Here is a 12,866-nt window from a genome sequence, read left to right as displayed (position 1 = left end):
TGCCGCCGCCGGAGCCGGGCGAGCCGCGCCGGGCCAGGTGGCGGGCAGGCACACCGTGTTATTAGGCAGCACCGAGCGAGAAACCTTGATCTTCAAAAAAACCCAAAGAAAGGCCCCTAATTAATCCCGCGCAGGAGAACAAATAGCATTCCACATCAGCCAGGATGGAAAAGGCACCTTCCAATTTCGTAGAGTGATCCCGGCTATCGATCGCTTTCAGGAGCACGATGGGAGCGTCGCTGTTTGAGGCATTTAAACCCAAGAATTCTTCTTTTCTTGTCACTTCAATTCGATTTAAATAACAACGACAACAAAAAGTAACAATGATCTCAATGTGCTGTATCTTTAGGAAGTCATAAACGGCTTGACAAAGAGCCCGGTGCCCCGCGCTGCTGAATCCCGGCCGCCTCCCTGGGCGGCTGCGGGGTCTCCTGGAATTGATGGAAACTCTTCCATCATCTTCACTTCAGCTCAGCCCCTTGAAAAGTCCTGCTCTGAAGCCATCCTTAACACTCCCCCTTTTTAATTCAGTGTCCAAGTGACAGATTGAAGGATATGTATTGAGTTTTCTCATATTTCTGAAGAGTTTTGATTTGGACTGGACTTGTTTTATGAAAAGAAAAAGGTTCTGAGAAGAAATAGCTGTCTTCTAACTCATATAGCACTTGTCTGATATTGATTTATAAACATTCCCAGTAGAGAAGGCATCCTTGTCCAAATAGTCTCAAGGTTCATAAACTTCATCTAATTTTATGATATAATTGTACAGTAGTTTTCAAGGACTCTTACTGTCTAGAGGGCTTGAATCCATTTGATTTTATTTATCCCAATGGTATCTGCTTTTATCCCTAACTAAGATTAACAATTCTGGCATTATAGCAATATGGAAAGTTCATCACATTCGTGCAGTGATTCTACCACCAGCTGCAGATCCTTCTGAAGTTTACTGTGTAATGAATTTAAAACATAAATAGCAACAAATGGGATAAATAATTTCTTTGCCAGAATTGAAGCAAAGTTAATTCTGTCTTTATAAATAACTTTTTATGCTGGTGGTTTTTTGTGAATCTTCCAATATTTAATTAAATCACACAGTTTCTGAATATTTCTTTTAAATATGTTTTACTTACGTATTTATAATTTTTAAACTTTTTTGTAAGTAGCTGTAAATCACTGAAAAGCGAAAGAGAAAAATGGTTTTAGTTTTACAATGTAGCTAAGAAGATATTTTCTAACATCTAAGAAACAGACCTCAGAGTTGCTTATTCAATATCAGGAGTTATCATTACCAGGGATATTTCACATTATTATAAAAGAGGGATTTGGTATTGGGATGTTGTAAACTAGGTCTGAGCTCTTTATTTTCTGAAGGGAGTAGAGCACCTTTTGCTGAGGTGAACTTGAATGTTGTCCGACAGTTGCAGATCTCCCAGGTAACATTTCCTCAAGTGGAGTTTTTAAGAATGACTAAAATTTGTTCTTCTCCAAGCAGGGTGTTTACTTTCTGTGTCCAGTGTTCTCCAGATAATGTGCAGTGCTGCACTTACCTTTAGAATCAAGAAACTTCCTTGAGCACTACTTTAACCCATGGGCTTTATTGATTTGAGATGCAAAAAAACATTGTATGGCAAAACTTTGGTTATTATAACTAGATCTAAACAAGAAAGACTAACATCAGTTTTGACAACAAACAAAACCAGTTTTTGTTCTATCGGTTCTGTTTAAGAGATTCCAATTTCAAACCAAACACAACTTGTGGTTATTCTGTCAGATATTTATATAGCCACTGGGGCGCCATAGTTATGCACCGCATACATCATTGTATTTTTAAAATGTACTTAATGAACATTTTTTCTTTTCTGGTAACTACTTCATTGCCTTAAATGAATGCATTCCAATAGAATTTGTAACAAATGAGCACTTTGTGTTTGCATTAATGCCAAACACGTTTAACAAATTTTTAACAAGGAACGCTGGCAAAAAGCCAAACTCCTAGAGGGACACTGAAGGAATGCTATAAATTTAAACTAGATTTTACCTTTTCACTCTGCTCAACAAGTGTCTTAGGTGTCTTTGGCATCTCAGCATTGAAAATTTTCTATGTAGGTTGGATACAAATTTATGCCTTAATTATTTTTCTTCTTGGCCCTCCTCACTAGAGATTTCCATGTTGATATAACAGGCTTTAACAGGTTATTGTATTCTTTAGAAAGTGAGAGGTGGGTTTTCTTTCTTTCCTCAAGAGTTAGGCCAGGAGGAAGTAGCAAAACCAGCATTTATTGTTGGGCTGTAATGACAGGGAGGTTCAAACAGCACATGTCGTGCCATTGTCACATCCTGTGTTAAGGGACCTCTGCAGTGGCGAGCCCTGCAGCAGATCTGTGCTACCCAATTTTGGTGCTTGTGCTGAGTTGCAAATATCTGGGCTGTGATCGTGTTTGCAACTGTACTTCAGGGGCAGGGGAAAGCAGCCCACAGGGCTCCCCCTGGCCCCAGCTCTGAGCTCACACAGAAGCCACGAACAGATTTTTGGCTGAATCAAACTTCTGGGGGGTTTTTCAGTTGTTAAGTTATGCCCACATGGTACATGTCAGTACAGACCTTGGGAATCACCTACTCTGTAATACATGTTCGTATTAAAAGTGTTACAAGTAGCTCCACAAACCACATGCTTGCTCTTTACTTGTAACTTAATATATTAATTTAATTTTTACTGTGTTATTTCAGTTTTAATCAAATGCAGGAACTGAAAAATAATAATACTTAGCACTCATCCAAGACTTTTTTAGGCACATTACAAACATTAAGCCTTGCAAATTCCTGTGAGGAGCTGATGTTATGCCTGCCGTAGCAAAGAGCAAGTTAAGCGCAGAAAAATTATACTTCTTTTTCCTTAGTCCCACATTAGACTGGCAGCAGGGGCAGAATTTAGAGTGTCAGGGCTTTTTCTTAGTTAATAGAGCCATTCTTTTCACGGTTTTGCACAAAGGTAAAAATTGATAATGCTTTTTTTTTTTCTCCCTCCTATAATTTACATGATGTTGTTGCAAGAGGCAGAGACAAATTCCGGGACATCACTAGAGAAAGACTTTATGAGTTATAGCCTTATTCCAGTCTTGTTACTTGTTTCCAGAAAATGAAATAATTTCCCATCATTTTTTGGTACTCTGATTGCAGTAATGATGAATGAGTCTGGAGAAGGAAATTGAGGAATTCATCCTGACAGCTTTTTCAAGGATGTCACATTATAGTGCAGAGGCCTTGTCGTAGATTAGGGAGCAGAAATAGCCCTCACAGGTTTTCATTAATGATATCCTTCTCTACTAACATTTGGTCAGATACCAGTTCCCTGCAATAAAGTGTCTATTCCCTCTCTTTCTTACTCACTAATTACCATATCAGTTGTTGGCCTTTTATGTAGGTACCATGTGTAACAGGTTAGGAGAGGGCAATTTAAGCCTATGTGAATGGGTATCTGTTTTTGTATCTGGGTGCTTGTTGCAAACATTTGGAAAGCATATGGAGCATAATGGACATTAACCCAGATGTCAAAAATAGCCTGCATTTTACTACTGTTATTAAACAGTTTCCCCTTTAACCCCTTTGTGTTTACCCACCCTCTCCAGCTTGTTTCTGCAAATCACTGCTGAGAGGAAAGGATTGGAGGTAAAAAGTACTAATCAGGCAGGTGTCTTTATCCAAAGGAAAAACAATCTGAACAAATATTTGTGAGCTACTACACTTTTATATCTTCACATCCTTCTGCTGTTTTCATTGACTGGTATCTAATGGACTGACAGAGGTGCCAAACTCATAAGACATTAATTTCAGCTGGAGCACTGCTGAATTGCATGCAATTGCCCAATGCATGTTACCAAACTTTATTTCTGTTTTAGAGGTTCAGTGACTTTCACCAAGTGCAGCATTGAAGAAACAAATATAAATTTAATTTACTTAACCTCAGTTGGTATTTGACAGCAATATCCTTTTATATATTTATTTGACTTACTTGAGAAATACTTTGCATTTCCTACCTGTGGCCAACAAGTTTTTGTTACACTTCCAATACATATATGGCTTCCTGATGAATGGGTGGGTTGATTAAGTGGGTGAGGTTTATTGGGGGGCTTCCATTCTGTAGTAAAACCCCAATGAAAATCTGAGGAGCAGGCTGGAGAGGGAGTGCATTTTGTGCACTTTGCTGCTGTTCCTCAGATTGGACACTTTATTCTGGGTTCTTATTTTTTCCAAGCATAAAAGTGTTAATTGCAGAGGAATTTCAGCTTGGAAAATAGCAACTACATTGAAGATTTGCTGTGATTACATTTTAGTTTAAAAACCTAGGCATTATTGTGCTGCAGTTTCTGGAATGTGTTCTCCTCGTTAATTTATAGGTGTGCTTCCTCTGCCCCAGTATCTCTTTGAATGGTGATTAAGAAATTCTCAGCACACAAAGGAATGGGAGCTATGCACAGTTCACCAACGTAATGCATGCGCTGACTTACAGTTTTCATAAAAAGTTTGCAACGATTTTATGTGCCAGAACTAGTAACACGATCTACTTTAGGAACTCCCTGGCTTTGCAGCTCAGCAGAAGTCATTTTTAGACTGTTCAAGGGCCAGATCCAAAACTTGTTAAAATCGGTGGGAACCTTTCCATATTTCAGTGGGCTTTGGATTAGTCCCTGAGTGTTCTGACCAGAAGAATTGTACCAACTGCTCTCTGCAAAAGTAAAATTCATCTACATTTGTATGATATAAACTGTTGTGTGTGCTTTCCAGCAAGATGTGAAGTTGAAAATAGGGATTTAAAATAATATGATAATTTATTCTGTAAACAGTGTTTCACTTTACTCACAGAATAATTTATCTGATAAATATTAGATTCTGAAATTTTAAAGGAGAATTTTAGTCAAGTAGCTCTATTTTAAAAAACCCAACTTTTCAGCTGTATACAAAACCCTAAGCACTGTATGGCAAATTCTTTTCCATAAAATGGGATGTTTTGGAAACTTTTAACGTTACATAAATGGAAGGGCAATAATAGATAATCCCATACATAATGAATTTCAAATTTTCTAGAAACAAAGTCAGTGGATAAATGAACAACTGCCCTCTAAAGCAATCATTTGATTCCTCCCACTCATCTGATATACAGATAATGTGAATAAGACCAATTCACTGCTCTCTGTTCAAGCATACCCTGCTGTTTGCTTGCAGCACAGCTAAAGTAACAACAGAAATCACTGAGGCCTCTCTCTGTAGTCCCAAACAGACAGAGTCCCATCCAAAGCTGGTGGAAGGCAGGAAGATTCTTCCCACTGGCTGAGCTGTGCTCCCTCCTGCAGTCCCCTGGGTTTCAGCAGTGCCAGCCAAGCCAGACAGAGCACCTGTGATTAGTGGCTGTGTGGCTGAAAACCTCCTTACACATTGCTGTGTGTTCTAACTTCTGCAAATCTGAACTTCTTGTGTCCATAAAACCTTTCTCCACTGTTCGGCAAATTAAAGTGAGCTCAAAGTGCTTAAAATATGACAGGAAAACGGTGCTTCAATTTTGGAAGGCTAGTAGAGGTGCTGCACATTCCCACCTGCCATGGAACTGGGTGGAAATAAACTGATGATTCCCTTGGTTCCCACAGAAAAATATTTAATTTAATAATAGCATTTCCCTTTCAAAGCTGCTGTGCTTATAGACAAGATCATAAAACTCACTGTTTACAGAATCACAAGCACAACAGAATTTGACGTCTTAGGAATTTAAAATATTTCCCATGTAGAGAGAGTCGTGTCATACAAATTAGCAATAAAACTAATTGCCACGCTATGAACATAAGTGGGTTCAAATTGAATTCAAATGCCTTACTTAATCCTCAGCCCCTAGAAAAGCATTATCTCCACTCATATGTATGAGAATCTTGATTGGATGAGAACTAAGATGCTCCGGATGCTTCAGTCCAATGTTGTTAATTGGAATTTTTTTCCCTTGTTACAGTTGTCAGAGGAACTAGTGAAAAAGGAAGAAAAAAACTGTAGCACTGGAAGGTAACAATGATAATCTATTGCATTGGATCTCCAAACATGACCATGACATCCTGGAGAAGATCACACATGCAGAAAATGAATGCTAAGGTTGATATCTAATGAAATGCTGCATTAATTAGCATTTTCTCCATTATTTCTTGTAGTCTATTGTGAAATTAGATACTTTGGAAAGTAATGAAGGAGACTCAAGCAGAAATTATAAGAGCTTCATTTCTGTCTTTAATGGGTCTTGTGAGTTACTCTGTTTTTACAAAGAAACCATCTGTTCAGAATATAGTTGTTTCATGAAGTTCAGTTAAACAGGTTATTTAGCAAAATTTTGGTAAATTAATATTGATTTTAATAGGTAATTCAGATTCCCTTGATGTGGCATCTGCATTTGCTGATTTTACCTAGTCTATTCTAAAGTATCACTTCTATTGCACTAGATTATCAAAGAGGTATTAGTAAAATGCTATATAAGGGTGTTGGCATTAACTTTACCCCCAGTTAGATACAGGCTTTTTCAGAAAATAAAAACAAGCCTTTACCCTCCTCTGTTTTCTTTTCTCTACTGATAAAATAATATAAATTAAAAACAAACCAAAACCAAATATTGATACTATAACTATGGTATTAAGCTCTGGGCCAGGTTGGAAATGAAATCAATTTTTGGTACTAAAAACTGATGACAAAGCTTAGTTTTATGAAAATATGGTGTGTGTCTCTGACAATGCATAGGACATCTAATTTGAACATAAATATATGATTATATACAAGATGTATCTATTCCTGGATGGTAAAAGCTTGAGGTGTATATAAATACATATGTGTGTGTATATATGGACATGTACACAAGGATGTATCAACCTTTTACCATCCAAATGCATACATGTTTTCAACAATAAAAGCTGGGACTCTTAAAGAAGCAAACAAAAACAAAAATAAAGATAAGATTGCTGTGTATACAGTATATGCACTAGGTCTCCTGTAAATGTGGAACTGTTTGTTATTGTTCTCTGCATTGAAAAACAGTCTCCAACACAGACCCCAATGAATCTTAGATGTTAAAGAAAATACCAATGAACAAACAGCACTTGAAGGCTGTTTGTGTCAACAAAATGTGTCTAGTAAAATAAATTTAAAGCACATGCAAGGAAAAATAAAAATGTGAAGTTGTTCCATTCAGTGAGAGACTCTTAACTGACAGTCAGATCTCTACCACTTCTCAAGGAGAGGTTCCTTCTGACTCCACAAACATTTTCAGTCAGTCTGGCAAACATGTGCAAATGTTTGGCTGTTTTGTTGCGGCATCTTTTTGTCCATGGAAGAAATGCTTCCATGCTGATGGCAGTGGAAATAGAATATCTGCATTTTTAAAGGACAAACAATAAATTTAAGCATGGGTGGCCTTAATCCTTAGTAGTTTTTCTTTGCTGCTGTTAAAAAAAAAAAAAGAAAAAAAAGAAAAAAAAATCTAAATGGATACTCCTAAAGTCTTGCACTGAATTTAGAAAAATTATTTTTTGAACCTGTGGTGCGATTAACCCTAAACATCCTACATGAGCCATACATAGTAATCCCCTTAAAATTATTGTCTAGAAATGATATTTTATTTATTTGTACCATGATTCTCGGTGCAATCAAGGAGCAATTTATTTGAGCAGGAGTCCTGCTGGATGTGACTGTCTTCAGTAAATAGAATAAAATGTATAGAATTAGCATAGCGTAGATAATCCCAGTTTCATTCATGTTTAAAAAGTTTGTCCTTTAACTATCAACGGCATTTTAGATCTTTGTTTTTGAAACAGCAAAGCTTTTGGGAGTATAATTAGCACATATGACAAATGTTGCACTTGGAAACTCAGACAACAAAACAGGTTTCTGATGACAGATTTGTTGTCGCAGTAGGGGACAATCGTCTGTGTCTCTTACAATCAGGTCTTTACCTTAACTCTGCAACCGAATACTTGAAGTAGGATATAAACTAGGGGGGAAATAGGGTCACAGATACAAAGCTGTATAGTTAGATATTTATATGTATGTGCCAATTTTGTCACAGATATTATTTTAGGGGCATTTTTGCTCCACTCATGTTGGTATGAGTATTGATCTAAACTTTTATCAGGGCCTAAAAGTTAGCCCCTAAGAGGAAAATTTTGTCTAACATTGATTTTTTTTCCTTCTTGCTTTGTTTTTGTTTTTTTTTTTTCCCTCCTTCTTTTCATTTCATGTGATATTCTATGATGTTTGGAGAAAATCTTTTCATATCCTAAAATAGAATCTCGGGGTTTACAATAAACACTGTGATGTTGGGAAATATTTTATTTGAGCAATGTTTGGTAGATTTTTTTTCCCCCTCCTCCTCTGAGTGTAATGAAGCAAACCAACTTTTGCTTAACATTTAAGATAATGGTTATTATTTTAATGTGAGATCAGTCTTCTACTGCACATTCTTTCTTTCATTTAAATGTACAGTATGAATTTTGTATTTAATGAATTTTGTGTATCCAGTATGCACGTACCTGCACATTGACTTTCATTTGAAAGTGGGTTTCAATTTCCTTTTTAAACAGTGTTTATGAAAAGACCTCAGATGTGTTGACACAAACTATATCCGCAATGTTTCTTTTGTGTGTGTAGGGTGACGTTTGAATGTGATGTTCTGCAGCAATGGGTCAGTATCCCCTATTTACCTTAGATCCTCATTTGATAGTGCTTCTTGTAATAATTTTTTCAAGTGAGTGGCATGTTCTGGATTGTGATATTGATATATGGTTAAGGACATTGATATGAAACTAAGGAATTCCTAGAAATTACCAGTGGGCATGTATTAGACAGTCATTGTAATTTAATGTCTTGTAGAAGTGTAAAGTACCAAGGTATTTAGAGTTCATAACATTGTTATCATGTGTATGGGAAGTATTTAGTGTTGATCAGCTTGTTTATTTTCATCAAATAAACTTTGTTTCTTTCTGAAATCAGTGTTGTGTCATTAAAAGCAGGTTTAATGACTGTAGGAAAATGTGTGAGAGATGTTTTCCACATGGTAAATCTATCACACTCCTTATTTCTCTAATTGCTACCATTCAAAGTAATTTATCTTCCTGTTGTTACTATCACATAAACTGTTTAAGAAAGCATAAAAAGGAAAATGTCTCGTAGGCCCCACTCCCAGAAATGCTTACGAGGAACTTTACTAAAGTGAGGAACCATTTTCTGGATGGGGCTCTTACAGAGCAATATGCTTTTGAGTGGGTTTCTAAAACATAATATTCTTGTGTGACCCTGTGTAATTGCATAGAAAATTACATTTTGTTTATGTGCTTTACTGACCAAAAGCCATAAGGTGTGAAATTCTCTGCACAGTCAGCTCCTTTTTCAGCTGCCTGGTAAGTGGTTCCCCGTTTCCATTATGTTCACTTTTTTTAGAAAAGGAACTTTTGTTGACCAGGAATTTCTTACCTCATAGAAGTCCCTGGACCAGCTCAGGGCACACACAGCAGGAGAATAAAAGGTAAGTAAGTATGCATTTTACTTAGCTTATTTAAACCACACAGACTCTTAGTTTTAAGCTCTGTTTCTTTACCTATAAATTAGTTTTCTTTCGTAAGAGAGCACTATGCACTAACATAGGATATTAAGTTTCACTTTTAACTACAGCTAAATATACATTTATTGTATATTCTATTCATGCCTACTTAGCTTTGAGCTGCAATGGTACAAATTGATTAGCAGTAGCTTCTATCTTCTTTCCAGACCTGCAAAATTATTTAGTGCAGCTTGTTCTGTGTTCTGCTGGTGTATCAGGGGGCTGCCCATCCCATTGGAGACATATTTTTGATTCTGTTTTCAGTATTGATCACTTTAAAGGCAGCTCCTGCTTCCCCACCTGGTGACAGGGACAGCATGTGCCAACGTGTCTTACGGAGGAGCTGGAGAGGACCACAGTGGGTTTGAGGAAACTGTCATAGGCCCTTAAAGCCTATTTTCTGTAAGGTGGTTTTCTGTAAGGATCTTTCCTCTGCAAAAAGCAGCTGTGAGGGCCCCAAGGGAGGGGCAGGACCAGCATGTTTGTGTCTGTGGGTGCTGCGGAGGTGGGCAGCTCCCCAGAGGGCAACTCTGGGTGCAGGAACATCCACACTAATGTTGAACTTTGAGTTCATACAGTCAAGAGCTCCTCCAGCTCTGAGAGAGCCTGATTAAAGATCAGGCTTTTCTGAGCTTGAGGTTTCCTCCTCAGAGAGGCTGTTTGTTCACTTGAGCCAGAGTAGCTCCAGGTTTGAGCAAGCTGAAGTATAAGCAGTGGGAGATGCTCGGGGGATGAAGCTGTGTCAGCTTGCATTGCAAGCCAACATCTCAGTTAAGACACATTTTGAGAGTCCCAAAAGCTCCATGCCAGCAGGAGTTGGATAAAGCTGAACTCCTACTGCATCCCAGATTGTTCATACTGTGCTCAGGGTCCAGGATTTGTTCCTGGAAGAGCCTCACTCACCAGCACACTCTGGGTCTGCCCCGTGCAGAAACCTGTCAGGAAGTACAGAACAGAGTGGCAAAGAAGGGCGTGTCACCTGTTGATATTCCTTCTCCAAACCATGAAACTTTTAATAACCAAAGTATTAAATCATTCTAAATAAAGCCAAGTGAGCTCTAAATAAGTAATGCATTTCCCATTATGAAGCCAGTGGGAGCTCTGCACGTCGCCAGGGCATGACTTGACCCTGACAGATGAAAAGTACAGCTGATGAGGAGCTGCTGTGCAGACTTTCCTCCTGTGAGATTACAGTGATGTTATTTCATGCTCATTACTTTCCAAATAAGATATCTCTTTTTCAAATGCACCTTTTCAAACAAGAGGCAACCTCTGCCTTCATCAGGAATAGCCCTGGGCACATTGTTTTAGTTTTTGTATGAGGCTGCAGGCACTGGTTCACTAGAAGCCCACCCTTGATGGATGCAGTTGCAGAATCAAGGACTAATTTTGTTTGGGTTTGCATTCCTTCCACTCTTTGCTCTTGAAAATTACTCTTTCTTCAGAATGAGCCAGTTCTAACCCCAAATCTCCACAGATGCAGGGGAAGAGCAGGCACAATGCCAGTGCATCCTAAAGACAATGCCTGTTATCCCTTTGAAACGTGCACTCGAGTTTGTGTTACAGACAGTTGTCTATTCCCACGAAGCTCTGAGCCTCAGGACTAACAGGAGAACTTTGAACTCATCCAGTTTCAAATGGAGGCCAGTGTCCAACTTTCAAAGGGCTGTGCTTTTGGTGCTCACCCCAGCAAGGCCAGGAGACAGCAGATGTTCTGGCAGCTGCAGCTGCCGTGCACTCGGGGAGTTGGGCTGGAGGAGAGCAGCCAAGCTCCCTCCCGATGGAGCAGACAGGGAAGAGGCGAGTGGGAGGCTGCTCAAGGAAGTCAGATAGCTCCAGATAGCACTGGACTGATGATCTGTGGCTCCAGAGCACCTAACCAGCCTGGCAGAGGCTGCACAAGAGAAATCAGCACCAATGCACAGCTAACCTGGGCTCAGTGAGAAGCCTTCTTGCCATGGGAAAATCGATAGGGAGGAAATATCTGTGCAGAGCACATGATAATGGAGCATGGTAACTACTTTTTATTTGAATGTAATTTGGACAAATGCATTACTCATAAGTGAGTTATCCAGGGCTTGCCAAATATGTGGTTAAACAGTTATTATAGCAAATTACACCATCATCTAAACACCTCTGTTTTGGCTCTTAGTTGTCTCCTTTTGCACTGAAGTTGTATTTTTTTTCTCTTGATTGTTGTCTAATATTGCTGCTTTACTGTTTTGGTTACCATAGAAATAAATAGTGACACAACAACATGCATGCAAGTGAATAAGAGCATTTTCTGAATTTCACAAGTAGAACACCCTTGTTAATGAAGATCTTTATGGTTGCATAGTTCTTAACATAGTTCTCATGTCTATTGATTCATGTCCTCATATGCATTTTATTATGGGCTTTATATTTCATTTTAAACTTCCAAAAATAAAGAAAAACAGCTGAAGTACTTTTTTTTTTAAATGGCCAGATTTTGGTTAGAGGTTAACACAGGCCAAAAGAGAACACAGATCTGCCCCCAAGCTCTTGCAGTTTTGTTTTGTTTTAATAAAAAATCCTTATTACAGTCCACAAAGGGTCACAAAAATGCAGCCATTACAGACCAGGCGTATTCCTTGTGCAGGTCTCCTGCCCTCTGCACCTTCTCCAGGCTCAGATCAACCAAATGTGTGAAGGCAGGACTGTTGTCAGTCATGATAAGTGTGCATTAAGGGGCTAATCCAAACTTTACTGAAGTGAAATGAAAGTCCATTGATTAAAAGTAAATTTCTGATTGTAACCCACTTTCTTCAATTGTGTGCATTTATAGGAGCATGAGGCCAAACTGTTTCCTCTATATATCAAAATTCCAGCTAAATGTAAGTCAGATGAACAGACTGCCTGACCTTTTGAATGCTTTGTGATAAGAAAATAGATCTTAGGTCTCATTACTGAAGTTCATTTACAGTGTATTTTGTCTATAGTTGTCCTGTCTGTGTATCTAGGCCAGCACTCAACTCTTACCAACTCTTAATACAATCTTTCCTTGTGGTGTCTCAACATTATGATCACTTATCTCATTGAATTTGTTTCAATTTAACATATATCATTCAGTCCATATTGCTAAACGTAGGTCTGCTATTGACTAGAGGAGTAAAATGCATTTTTAGGAGTCTGTTTTCTAAAACAAATTAAATTCTGAGCAATCTTCAGGAGAAAGAAGAGGCAACCCCCCCGCGCCCCCATAATTACTAACTCCCAGGACTGTCCATGTAGT

The 12,866-nt window shown here is 38.3% G+C and overlaps 1 protein-coding gene across 5 annotated transcripts in view; it reads left to right on the top strand.

Moving 5' to 3' along the window:
* The window catches only part of ERC2 (ELKS/RAB6-interacting/CAST family member 2), a 405,766-nt gene extending 396,764 nt beyond the window's left edge, over positions 1 to 9,002 (top strand). For all 5 annotated transcript variants that reach the window (XM_031058194.1, XM_031058193.1, XM_014307629.2 and 2 more), the window contains one exon: positions 5,993 to 9,002. The gene's annotated coding sequence lies outside the window, so the exon portion shown is untranslated. The remainder of the gene's footprint in view (positions 1 to 5,992) is intronic.
* Positions 9,003 to 12,866: the final 3,864 nt, after the last annotated feature.

The sequence above is a fragment of the Geospiza fortis genome, unplaced genomic scaffold (genome assembly GCF_000277835.1).
Source record: "Geospiza fortis unplaced genomic scaffold, GeoFor_1.0 scaffold78, whole genome shotgun sequence".
NCBI lineage: Eukaryota > Metazoa > Chordata > Aves > Passeriformes > Thraupidae > Geospiza > Geospiza fortis.
This window is presented reverse-complemented; position numbering and strand designations above follow the sequence as displayed.